We start from the raw sequence: 13,579 nt of genomic DNA, 5'->3' as shown, positions 1-13,579 counted from the left end.
AGGGGGACGGTAGCAACTGCGCTCTCTACTCTCCAAAGTAGATAGTACTGAGACCTGTTGTCTGTGCTGGCCAGGGCAGATGCGAAAATTTATCCTTATGTTCACAAAACCAGTCCTGGACGATTCGAGCTATGTGAAGAGGGACCCTGTCATCTAGGAACACAGCATCTGTATTGGAGAACAAACATTAGCTCATGGTATGCAACTGATCAGCCAGAATGGTTCCATAATTCCTATGGAATACCATAATATGGTAGTCCACGCCATGTTTCACGCTTGGGACCTAGACTCGGTCAGAAGTTGTTAACAGTTTGAAACAAGACTCATCCGACCAAATGACGTTCTTTCATTCCTCCCTAGCCCAGGTTTTACTGCTTCACCGCCACCTTCCCTGTTACGGGCAATTGCATCATAGATGAGTGGTTTTGAAATTCCAGTTCGCCCTGCAATTCCCTGTTGATGGAGGCTCCTTCATGTTCTTTCTTGAGTGTGACATTCAGTCCGCACTGACTTTTGCAGCTGCCGTCCTCTTATGTTTCGTCAAAATCCTCTTCAATAACCACTGGCCATGATCATTCAGCACACACATTCATCAGCTTTATGACTTATAAGACCATGGTCTCGCACTTTCCCTGTATGTGATATAAATCTTCGATACAGTTCCTCTTGAAGCACCAAACACTTTGGCTGTCTTGGTTATGAACCCACCCACAATATGAGCACCAACAATTTTCCAACTTTCGAATTCACTTAGCTCCAACATAATGCACTCACAACTGCAAAGAACCCTATTCTGACCACGACTGACTTTTGTAACGTTTGTTGAAATTGAAAGGTGCCGTTCGTGATCAAACACAACAGTGCAATCTGTAGACTTGGCTACCTCCTCCATTTATGTTGAAATTTGCATTTTTCGCAGTTTTACCATGTTTTTGTTAAAACTTTGCAGAATAGTACAAAATTTTCTTAAAACAATATTAAACATACAACAAGGAATTTGATATAGCAGATGAGATTGACAACTTTTCAACAAACAAGGCTTTGATATTGATTGACGTATAGAAAAGCATTTCTCGTTACCAATACTAATCAGAACGTATATAGAAATAGGTCATTATTCACCATTCCCTGAAAACTCCGAACATTGTTTTCTCTTGGCCCTGGTTCTGAGCACTATGGGACTCAACATCTGAGGTCATCACTCCCCTAGAACTTAGAACTACTTAAACCTAACTAACCTAAGGACATCACACACATCCATGCCCAAGGCAGGATTCGAACCTGCGACCGTAGCGGTCGCGCGGTTCCAGACTGAAGTGCTAGAACCGCTCGGCCAGAACAGCCGGCTCTTGGCCCTGATATTAATTCTTACCTGAGCAGTAAAGATAACAAAACTCAGCTTTGCTCTCCCACCACACCTGTGATGTAACACTTTGATCCACGTTGACCTGAAATAAATTATGTGGCTCTTGCTAAAATCGTTGTTAAGTACTCATAAAATAAATCAAGCAAGTAGCAATCCATATGAGCATGCTCAAAATCACAACGCTGTGTGTGAGCATGCCTGTACTCAGTAGGTTTTCTGTCATCAAACCAAGATAAGATGGTCCAGGATTAAGTCAATGAAAAACCTGTTTCCGTTTAGTTCCCTCATTTTAACTAAGAAAGCATGGGCATTAAAAGACTAAATTTTAAAAGTATGAACATATCTCTGTTCAAACACCATTAAACTAAGAATCACTTGGGTACGAGTACAAAAACATAAGACTACGTTAGCAAACTGAACAATATATATATGCAGAACTTCATATGTATGTAGTTAAGGCTCACCAGCCATTTGACCATTTTCTTCCGTGCGGATGCACAAACAGTGCCCGAACTCTTAGGGGAATCGGCGGTAAAGCCGCGAGTAATGAGTATGATGGGCAGGGGCACTATGAATATAGTGCGGGAAAGTAAGTTGCGAATATGGATCCCACGGGAGGCATTCCAGAGATAAGTCCTGCAGTCGCACTACCCTCTGTGTCCTCGGTGGCTCAGATGGATACAGTGTCTGCCATGTAAGCAGGAGATCCCGCGTTCCCGGTTGGGGCACACATTTTCAACTGTCCCAGCTGACTTATATCAACGCCTGTATGTAGCTAAGGTTATTCATTTCATTGTAATTTCGAACTGAACAATACTGACGAGATATAGCTTCTGCATTAACATTTAAAATGTTGAAAACAGCTGTAATTTTTTCTTGAGTAGATGCATGGTAATCAAGAAATAACTGCCAAAACAATGTTGTGTTAAATGTGAATTGAATTTCTACATTATACTTCACAAAATGACAAATCTTTAAGGCGAGTCATTCATACTTCTGCAATTGCAGCAAACACAAATGCCTGAGCAAATATTACCTTTCCCAGATTACCCAAAGATGGAGCAAACAGCATCCCAAACGTAAACCTCCACATCACCACTGACAACAGTACAACCAAGAGAAAAGCGCATGCCTGACATGAAGTAGGCCAGAAAAAAATGACATCATGTACTGGGAACAGCATTAACTCTGGTAACCCAAAGATGTTTCCTATATACATGCATTCAGAAACCAACCTCTCTGTGGCAAAGATTACAAAAGCTACTACCACTTATCCAGATACAGATACTGTGCATTACCCCTGACCCACTGAGGAAAAATTTCACAGAATATTTATTGCTAAAACAGATAGCAAGGGATATTGATGTAATCCTTTTACATTCATGTACAAAACTGTTAAGATGAGAAAACATGTCGCTTGAAGGTATATAAAGTTTTGCATCCACAAATGGTAAAATAAGTTAATATTCATTGTGTGTCAAGGTAAAAGATTTGTCAATTACAATGAATTAGTTTGGCTTTCAGGGCCCAACGTCTAATAAAAAAAGTGAACTCACATTGCAAGTAAGATGAGAATATATGTGTGTATACAATGAGTACATAAAATTAAGATAACAAGTAATAATATCAAAGAGACATAAGGACCCAACGTCTAATAAAAAAAGTGAACTCACACTGTATTTAAGATGAGAATATATGAGTGTATACAATGAGTACATAAAATTAAGATAACAAGTAATAATATCAATGAGACATAAGAAATACTGGAGAAAAATAGTGAAGAAAGAAGTTGATACGTCAATTTTAGGTTTGTTGTGTAGGAGGCCACACTATGACAAACCAAGTTATCTGGACAGTTAAGAAAAACTACAAATTATTTGTAACGTGACTTAGCAAAATAACAAATCAAATGAAAGAGGCTAGTTTCTCTATATACCAGTTTATCCACTGAGTGCATAATATTATCACAATAAATGAAAATGAAATTAGAAACAGAAAATATTGAGAAAAAGAAAAACACTGAACAAAGTAACCGCAGTGACAATATGATAAAATAAGGAAATTATGTACAATAAAGACCTGTAAGTTCAACTGAAAAATAAAAACAAAATCTACAGCACACTGTGACACAAGTGGAGGTAAAATGGATTAACCCACGAAAGACTGTCCCACACATACCACTTGGCAGTGGAATGTAATTGTATCATGGCTATATTTTGTGGGAGATGCACTTACCTTTCAATTTGCGGATGATTCACTGAATCATAAACACAGTTACAGGAAGAAGTGGTACAGGTCTATCGTAAGTGTGTAGAAGGGAGAGCATCTTGTGGATGGTGGACCGACTCAGGGAGACGACAGAAGTACCCAGATGTCTCATCCTCTGACAATCCAAAACCCCGTGACAGATGAAGTAACAGCAGTTGTGACTCCATCATAATGCATTGCGGCCACGCTCTTAGTGACCTAAAGTTCCTGCCCCACGTATGGCCCAATTTGAAAAAGGCAGAGACACCATGGGAGAATAACGAGCCATCAGTAGAATTACGTCTCCAGTAGATGATACCTGTCACTGTCACCTGGCTGGACTGCAGGCAGCCAATCAATTGTGTGTTGTCCAGATGCATTTGAAGTCTTGTCAGCTGAAGAGTTTCACATAGATGCAGCATCAGCAGTCATGGTTAGATATAACTGCAGTGACCTAGTAAGTTGGTCAGTACTTCTGATCCTCCATTAGTCGACACTAGACTGGACATTAAGCTTCAGTTTTTATAATATTCTTTCTAATGTTCCTCTCTATGTATAGTATGCATGCACATATCTGAGGAAAGTGAGTTCTTCCCTTGAGCATTCCGGAATAATTACGTGAAATATGAGCAACAGAAGTTACACACTTTATTGATAAAATATGTCAAACATAAATGAATTACTTAGCAAATAAAACCTATCAGGAACCGATATAGCACCAAAGAAAAATTGTTATGGTAGCAGGTAATTTTACAAATGGTAAATCAGGGAATACTACAGAAATGAATGAAGTTTTGCTTACAGCATCACATAGTAAAAGTTCTCAATGAAATGAAAACAAATCTAATAACTAGAACGAAACAACTTAATTTAATTAATATTGTTTACTAGAACTCAAGTAAAATAATGATAAGTTCTCAATGTGAGAACTACAAGTTGAGACACCATGCCCATTCCATCCGCATTTGAAAGGCTTAGGTTCAAAGTAAAGAGTTAGGAGAATCAATTTCGGTCCAATGTACAAAGAATGATTGCTCCATTTAAACTATCGGAAAGTAATCTACTACACACCACAACCAGCTACATCAGATACACAACTCTACTTCAGATCTATAGTTTGAGCTCAAAACGAAAATGACATGTGTCACTATGACATCGATAACTACTAGCAGATCTGTGTGCACAAATCATAATAATTATTCACGTTACAGGACATCATGATTCAGAATCATAGATCTGCCATTTGTATTACAAAACACACTACTAATTTTGTGGTTCTCACAGCAGTAACAATTCATATAATCCCTAAGGAACAAAGGTCGTATCTGTACTGAAAGTAGAATCCGAACAGCATTCATAGCCACAAGAGCATATTCAACATACTCCATAGGCATTTTCATCATCACTTTGGAGAAACTCCCCAACATTAGGCAAATATAAAGATGTAAATGATCAGCGTAGCACTCTCTTTGGTCCCAAATCACGATCCTAACAAAGTCCGTACTGTGGAGAACCTTGAGAGTAATATGGTACCGTTCAATAAAGGAGAAAACAGTGGAATACTGAGCATCAGTCCATAACCATTTAATAATATGTTAAACATAATAATTATACAGATGTGGACATGCTGCACCTTACTAATTCAGGGCAGTTCAATTAGTGATAGCCTTTTTAAGGTAATGATTTGAATGCACGTGTAGCATAATCTTGTTATATACGTATACATTTGCACTCAAGACCCTTTTTTAGAACCCTTCAGACTCAAAATTTCATTGTTACCTCAGTACTTAACACTTCATCACCGATCTGGCTCCTACGACAGAAAATAACAAATATTCATCACTGCGTAGCATTCCACATATACCACTTCAAACACAAATGTAGTGACACTGCAGAGGCACAGTAATACACCACAGGTACCCAAAATATTCACTAAATGAAGGTCTGCAACGATTTTGCCATTCTAAGAAGTAAAGCTAGTGTAAACACAAAAGGAAAGAATACCGTGGAACCTGTATATTCATTCTCATTTGTTAGTAATATTTGATTCGTGGCATTGTAATCACGTAATGATCAATTTTTTATTGTACCAGTTTCTAGGAAATGTAGATACGAAGTAGTCAAACTTACAGAGACAATAGAAACAATATTGTACGGTATTTGCTTTTCTGAAACAATATAGAACGATTTTGACAACACTACTCATCTCAGTAGTCAGTAGTGTTAGGAGAGGAAATCGTATCGTTTATAAAAAAAAATTAAACTAAACCTCCATGCCTCCCCTCCACCCCCATTTCCCCTGCTATTCAAATGGATCTGTTTCGACTGATCTCAAACACTTGATAGTAACAGTATGACACTGTCATGTTATAAACGATACTAAACTTAATGGGTAAGAAAACTCTGTATGAATAGAAAATTTAACATAGCAAAAAATATAGCAACACAAATATACCCTATATTAATACTTACAGGAAGGCTCGCAAAGAAAATTAACTGTAACAGTACGCCTCTGATAGTGTGGGATACGACTCTGTTCTGAGGGAAGAAGTTTGGTCAGTTGAAAAGGGACCATTGATGATCACTGCGGCTTCTTTGTTGAGGTTCGACTACAAACATTGGTGGGGGGCGCAGACCATGTCACGGTGACTCCCCAGTGGTGGCGGCCTCCGACTACTGACTGCTGCGTCTCGCTGCTGCTGCTCCGTCGCCAGGTTCCCGTGAATACTGGCCGTGTGGAGTGTGGCTAGCGGCGGCGACAAGAGCGATGTCGGGCTGCATCACGCTCCCGGGCTCAGAGTGTAGAGGTCTTCTGTTGGCACCCTGGTGAGGGCAGAGATACCCAAAACTTCGTCGCCGTACTCCCGGGATAGCAGCCAAGTGCGGAGATTTCCCTGGTACCCAGAGGCTTAGGCGGTGAGCAGCAGTTTGTGTCTCGGCTGAATGAGAAGCAGAGTAGCACAGGCTCCACGTCACGTCACTGTACAGCTGTTCGACCGATGATGCTGTACTGGTTCGAGCGTCTTTAAATACTGGTTCTCCATCCTGATTTCTGTTGTTAGCTGCGATTAGTATGCTGCGCCAAATGACATCCTCGATGTCGTAACTGGGTTGGAATACTTCTGCAAGCAGGATTACGCACTGGCGACAAGCGTCGTTTGGCGTCACCTGAGTGTTGCAAAGCCACCAACCACGCAGCTCCTTCGCCGGCTGCGACCAACTTGACGATAGTCTGGTTTCCTCATGACGCTCTTTTGGTGGTCTCAAGAGTCGTCGATAGCTTTATCCCTTCACATAACCGGAAGGTACTTACCACTGTACGCATCTTTCCTCACGCACATTTAGCAGCACCTCTGTGGTCGAATTTTGAATTCTGTTTCCACCTCATTCATGCTTCTAATTTACCTCCAGTTCCCAATTCAATGTATACTCTTTGATCATCGTTTACTGTGCAAAACTGTCACTATGAAAACTCAAGTTCACAATGTGTACTTACACTAACACTTAATGAGTTTCTCTAAGAAATTCGTTTCTACATGAATATGTACACCATAATTCGTATTTGCCCTAAAATTACTACTCTTCTCGTGGAAGTCCGTTCTTACATGAATATACACACTTATTATCACTGACCAAATGACTAGTACAATTTTACATTCGGCACAAGCACAATTCGTTAAATACGGAAAGATTTATAATACACCAAGAAAAATTTATTGTTGAGCGACACTTCCTTGTTCGACAGATGGTTTCACTAATAACTCTTATCCCACATGTAACTCCTTTATATTCATTTGAGATCTTCGCGATCTCGTACATTTTCTGGCTACCTTCTTGATTCTTGTGAGTGCCAAATCAGCCACCTCGTAATAAAATAACCGTGGTTGTGATGGTAAAGGAACTAAATCCTTCACTCTGTCTGGTGGCTGTTTATTTTTCCAGTGCAAGAGGGAATGACATTGAGTTAGATTTCTTGAGTAGCTCGTTCAAGCTCTTGAAAACTATTCAGATATTTGTCCCTAGTCTAGTATTCTCGATGGCAGTGTAACTAGCAAACCTTTCTCAATTCACTCACTACGTGCTCCAAGGGACTCAAAGCAATTTGATAGCGAGAAATAAAAACAGTTTTTATCTTTCAGAGTCTTGAAGTTCGCGTCCAAGGGCGCAAATTAAACTCAGGTCCATTATGTGATATAACATTATCCATATGACCAACTTCACTTAAGAAAGGCTTCACAAATGCTAGTGACACTGACTTCATGGAAGTTCTCTGCAGAGAAGTAAGAGAAATAAATTTAGAGTTCAGCTCCACTGCCACAAATACAAAAGAAAAGTTTCGATTTTTCTTTGGAATGCGACAGTAGGGAGCTACTATCTCTCCCAATTTTACTGAAATTATAGGAACGAACTCAGTCATCTGAAATGGTAGGAGGCTTCACCTTTGACATCAGGTGCGTACAACAAGTACATGGCAGAATCTTCTCTACATATTGTTAAAGTAATATGTGTCACACAGCTTGCTGAAACACGTATGAGGACCAAAGTGTGCATAGCTGAAACGTACAGTATATATCATATAAGTTTATTGCCCAAGTCATTGGGTATATACATGACCTGTAGAAAAATTTCCGCTACCAGTTACAATTATTATTTATTCGTCATAGACCAGTTTCGGGGTTGATACCGTCGTCAAGTGTTCATACATTCATGTAGATGTGTATATGGTATATTACTGGAGATCACTGTTTGAATACAAAGAAAATTATTTGCTGGTGATTAAACCGATACAAGTGGAGCAATTCTAGGTGGCAAGGCAGCATTTGTCGAAAATGTATCTAAATGTACATAAAGAAAAGTACCCTTATTATCATTATGCTGCTGTGACGCTTTTTACCCTCAGTTGAACATTTGTTACCATTTTCACGTCCATGTTTCAATTTTTAAAATGTAGCTCCATATTTCACTACTGTGTCGTGAACTCGTGATATACACTGTGTTTACATTCAAAAATGAAGGTCATCGTCAAAGACCTTAGAAATAGGAAGTATAAAGATGTTGCTCATTCAGAAACATATAGATTATGCTCAAGGAACTAAGATATAAGAAGTACAAAGACGTTGCACACATAGAAACTTAAAAAGCTATTATAAATTGCAAAATTTTTAATCCAAAATATGAAATTTTTGATCCATTTTTTGTCAGACAGTTCTAGGAAGTACAATGATGTTATAAACATGAAATTACAGAGAGCTATTACAAATTATGGAAATGACAGTTAAAACTGTTTTGAGCCTCACTGTTATCAGAGGACTTAGATCTAAGGAGTACAATGATGTTATGCACATGAAATTTTGAAAGTTGTTACAAATTAAGAAAATGACAGTTAAAACTTGTGTTAACAATGCGACTTTTATAAATTACGATAAAGAGCTGTTGTATGATAGCTACATCGGATTTTCATAGCATATTACTTTTTTATTAGATATTTGTTTTTGAATATTTCATGAAATATGTAGAGATAAGATTTGTTTGCAAGCTCCACTTGTTCATTGAGAATAACATAATGTGATTTATAGCTGTGGATGTAAATTCCTAGTTGTTCAAGCAGAATCATTTTCTTTACTTTGTTAACAATATGTAGAATCTTTAGGTTGTCTGTAATGGCTGTGGCTGAGTGATCATGGTTTTTTAGATGTATTACAAAGGTGGATTTGTGAAAGTTATTTAGATGGGAGTCATCCATGTGCTCATAGTATCTTGCAGTGAAACTACTTCAAGTTTGGCCTATGTGGAACTGTGAGCAATTGTCACATAAAAGTTTATAAATACCTTGTTCGTATTGGTATTGGTTATTGTCTTTCTGTTGTGGATGATGTGCTATTGTAGGTTGTTCTTAGTGCTGAAAGAAATTTGAATCCCAGTATTCTTAAACAGATTGGCAATTTGGTATGAAATATTATCTATAAATGGTATGCCAACAAATGTGTTTTTTCCTTCTTCTGAATCTGATTTAGGAGGAGTTCAATATTTCTTTTTGATTTTGTTGCTAATTTTATCAATTACATGTCAGTTGTACCCATTTCTAATGCAATTTCTTCGTTAATGTTCATTTCTTTTTGTTCATCATGGGGGCTGAGTGGGCTTTTATGTGTACGATTACGTGTACATGAAAAGAATGCATTTTGTGTTATACTGAATGACATGAGGAGTTGTTAATGACAACATCTCTATTGGTGGGTTTTCTGTAAATGTAAGAGACATGTTTATTATTTACATTAGATATTGTAAGGTCAAGGAAAATGATTCATTTATCTACCTGACGCTCTACAGTGAAGTTGATGTTGTTGTGCATGCTGCTGAGACGTTCAGCAAGTTTCTCAATCTCCTCAATTGTACCATTGCCCAGGATAATGATATCATCTACATACCTTTCATAGTAGATAATTTTATTTTCAGGTGAAGAATCTAACCTGGAATATTATTTTCTATGTGGTTAATGTAAATATGTACAAGTATTCCTGCCAAACTACTGCCCATTGAAAGGTCATCTTCTTGTTTATAAATTTTGTTGTTGTTGTTGTGGTCTTCAGTCCAGAGACTGGTTTGATGCAGCTCTCCATGGTACCCTATCCTGTGCAAGCTTCTTCATCTCCCAGTACCTACTGTGACCTACATCCTTCTGAATCTGCTTAGTGTATTCATATCTTGGTCTCCCTCTACGATTTTTACCCTCCACGCTGCCCTCCAATCCTAAATTGGTGATCCCTTGATGCCTACCAACCAGTCCCTTCTTCTAGTCAAGTTGTGCCACAAACTCCTCTTCTCCCCAATTATATTCAATACCTGCTCATTAGTTATGAGATCTACCCATCTAATCTTCAGCATTCTTCTGTAGCACCACATTTCGAAAGCTTCTATTCTCTTCTTGTCTAAACTATTTGTGGTCCACGTTTCACTTCCATACATGGCTACACTCCATACAGATACTTTCAGAAACGATTTCCTGACATCCAAATCTAAACTTGATGTTAACAAATTTATCTTCTTCAGAATCGCTTTCCTTGCAATTGCCAGTCTACATTTTATATCCTCTCTACTTCGACCATCATCAGTCACTTTGCTCCCCAAATAGCAAAACTCCTTTACTACTTTTAGTGTCTCATTTCCTAATCTAATTCTCTCAGCATCACCCGATTTAATTCGACTACATTCCATTATCCTCATTTTGCTTCTGTTGATGTTCATCTTATATCCTCCTTTCAAGACATTGTCCGTTCTGTTCAACTGCTTTTCCAGGTTCTTTGCTGTCTCTGACAGAATTACAATCTCATCGGCGAACCTCAAAGTTTTTATTTTTACTCCATGGATTTTAATATCTACTCCGAATTTTTCTTTTGTTTCCTTCACTGCTTGCTCAATATACAGACTGAATAACATCGGGGAGAGGCTCCAACCTGTCTCACTATCTTCGCAACCACTGCTTCCCTTTCATGCCCCTTGACTCTTATAACTGCCATCTGGTTTCTGTACAAATTGTAAATAGCCTTTCGCTCCCTGTATTTTACCCCTGCCACCTTCAGAATTTGAAAGAGAGTATTCCAGCCAACATTGTCAAAAGCTTTCTCTAGGTCTACAACTGCTAGAAATGTAGGTTTGCCTTTCCTTAATCTTTCTTCTAAGATAAGTCGTAAGGTCAGTATTGCCTCACGTGTTGCAACATTTCTACGGAATCCAAACTGATCTTCCCCGATGTCGACTTCTACCAGTTTTTCCATTCGTCTGTAAAGAATTCGCGTTAGTATTTTGCAGCCGTGGCTTAGTAAACTGATATTTCGGTAAGTTTCACATCTGTCAACACCTGCTTTCTTTGGGATTGGAATTATTATATTCTTCTTGAAGTCTGAGGGTATTTCGCCTGTCTCATACATCTTGCTCACTAAATGATAGAGTTTTGTTAGGCCTGGCTCTCCCAAGGCTGTCATTAGTTCTAATGGGATGTTCTCTACTCCCAAGGCCTTGTTTCGACTTAGGTCTTTCAGTGCTCTGTCGAACTCTTCATGCAGTATCATACCTCCTATTTCATCTTCATCTACATTCTCTTCCATTTCTATGATGTTGTCCTCAAGAACATCGCCCTTATATAGGCCCTCTATATACTCCTTCCACCTTTCAGCTTTCCCTTCTTTGCTTAGTACTGGGCTTCCATCTGTGCTCTTGATATTCTTGCAAGTCGTCCTCTTTTCTCCAAAAGTCTCTTTAATTTTCCTGTAGGTCGTATCTATCTTATTCTTAGTGATATGTGCCTCTACATCCTTACATTTGTCCTCTAGCCATTTTGCACTTCCTGTCGATCTCATTTTTGAGACGTTTGTATTCCTTTTTGCCTGCTTCATTTACTGCATTTTTGTATTTTCTCCTTTCATCAATTAAATTCAATATCTCTTCTGTTACCCAAGGATTTCTATTAGTCCTCGTCTTTTTACCTACTTGATCCTCTGCTACCTTCACTATTTCATCTCTCCAAGCTACCCATTCTTCTTCTACTGTATTTCTTTCCCCCATTCTTGTCAATCGTTCCCTAATGCATTCCCTGAAGCCCTCTACAACCTCTGGTTCTTTCAGTTTATCCAAGTCCAATCTTCTCAATTTCCCACCTTTTTGCAATTTCTTCGGTTTTAATCTACAGTTCATAATCAATAGATTGTGGTCAGAGTCCACATCTGCCCCTGGAAATGTCATACAATTTAAAACCTGGTTCCTGAATCTCTGTCTTACCATTATATTATGTATCTGATACCTTCCAGTATCTCCAGGCTTCTTCCACGTATACAACCTTCTTTCATGATTCTTGAACCAAGTGTTAGTTATGATTAAGTTATGCTCTGTGCAAAATTCTACCAGGCGGCTTCCTCTTTCATTCCTTACTCCCATTCCATTTTCACCTACTACGTTTCCTTGTCTCCCTTTTCCTACTGCTGAATTCCAGTCACCCATGACTATTAAATTTTCGTCTCCCTTCACTATCTGAATAATATCTTTTATCTCATCATAAATTTCATCAATCTCTTCGTCATTTGCGGAGCTAATTGGCATATAAACTTGTACTACTGTGGTAGGCGTGGCTTCGTAACTATCTTGGCCAGAATAATGCGTTCACTATACTGTTTGTAGTAGCTTACCCGCATTCCTATTTTCCTAGTCATTATTAAACCTACTCCTGCATTACCCCTATTTGGTTTTGTATTTATAACCCTGTATTCACCTGACCAGAAGTCTTGTTCTTCCTGCCACCGAACTTCACTAATTCCCACTATATCTAACTTAAACGTATCCACTTCCCTTTTTAAATTTTCTAACCTACTTGCCCGATTAAGGGATCTAACATTCCACGCTCCTATCCATAGAACTCCAGTTTTCTTTCTCCTGATAACAACGTCCTCCTGAGCAGTCCTCGCCCGGAGATCCGAATGGGGGACTATTTTACCTCTGGAATATTTTACTCAAGAGGACGCCATCATCACTTCACGATACAGTAAATCTGCATGCCCTCGGGAAAAATTACGGCCGTACTTTCCCCTTGCTTTCAGCCGTTCGGAGTACCAGCACAGTAAGGCCGTTTTGGTTAGTGTTACAAGGCCATATCAGTCAGTCATCCAGACTGTTGCTCCTGCAACTACTGAAAAGGCTGCTGCCCCTCTTCAGGAACCCCACGTTTGTATGACCTCTCAACAGATACCCCTCCGTTGTGGTTGCACCTAAGGTACGGCTATCTGTATCGCTGAGGCACGTAAGCCTCCCCACCAACGACAAGGTCCGTGGATCATGGGGGGAGGAAAATTTTGTTATTACAAGTAAAACAAAATTTTGTTATTACAAGTAAAACAAAATATAATTAAAAAAAACTGAAACATGGACATGAAAATTGTAACAAATGTGCAGCTGGGGAGAAAAACTGTCACCACAGCA

Source organism: Schistocerca cancellata, chromosome 1, assembly GCF_023864275.1.
Source record: "Schistocerca cancellata isolate TAMUIC-IGC-003103 chromosome 1, iqSchCanc2.1, whole genome shotgun sequence".
Classification (NCBI taxonomy): domain Eukaryota; kingdom Metazoa; phylum Arthropoda; class Insecta; order Orthoptera; family Acrididae; genus Schistocerca; species Schistocerca cancellata.
This window is presented reverse-complemented; position numbering follows the sequence as displayed.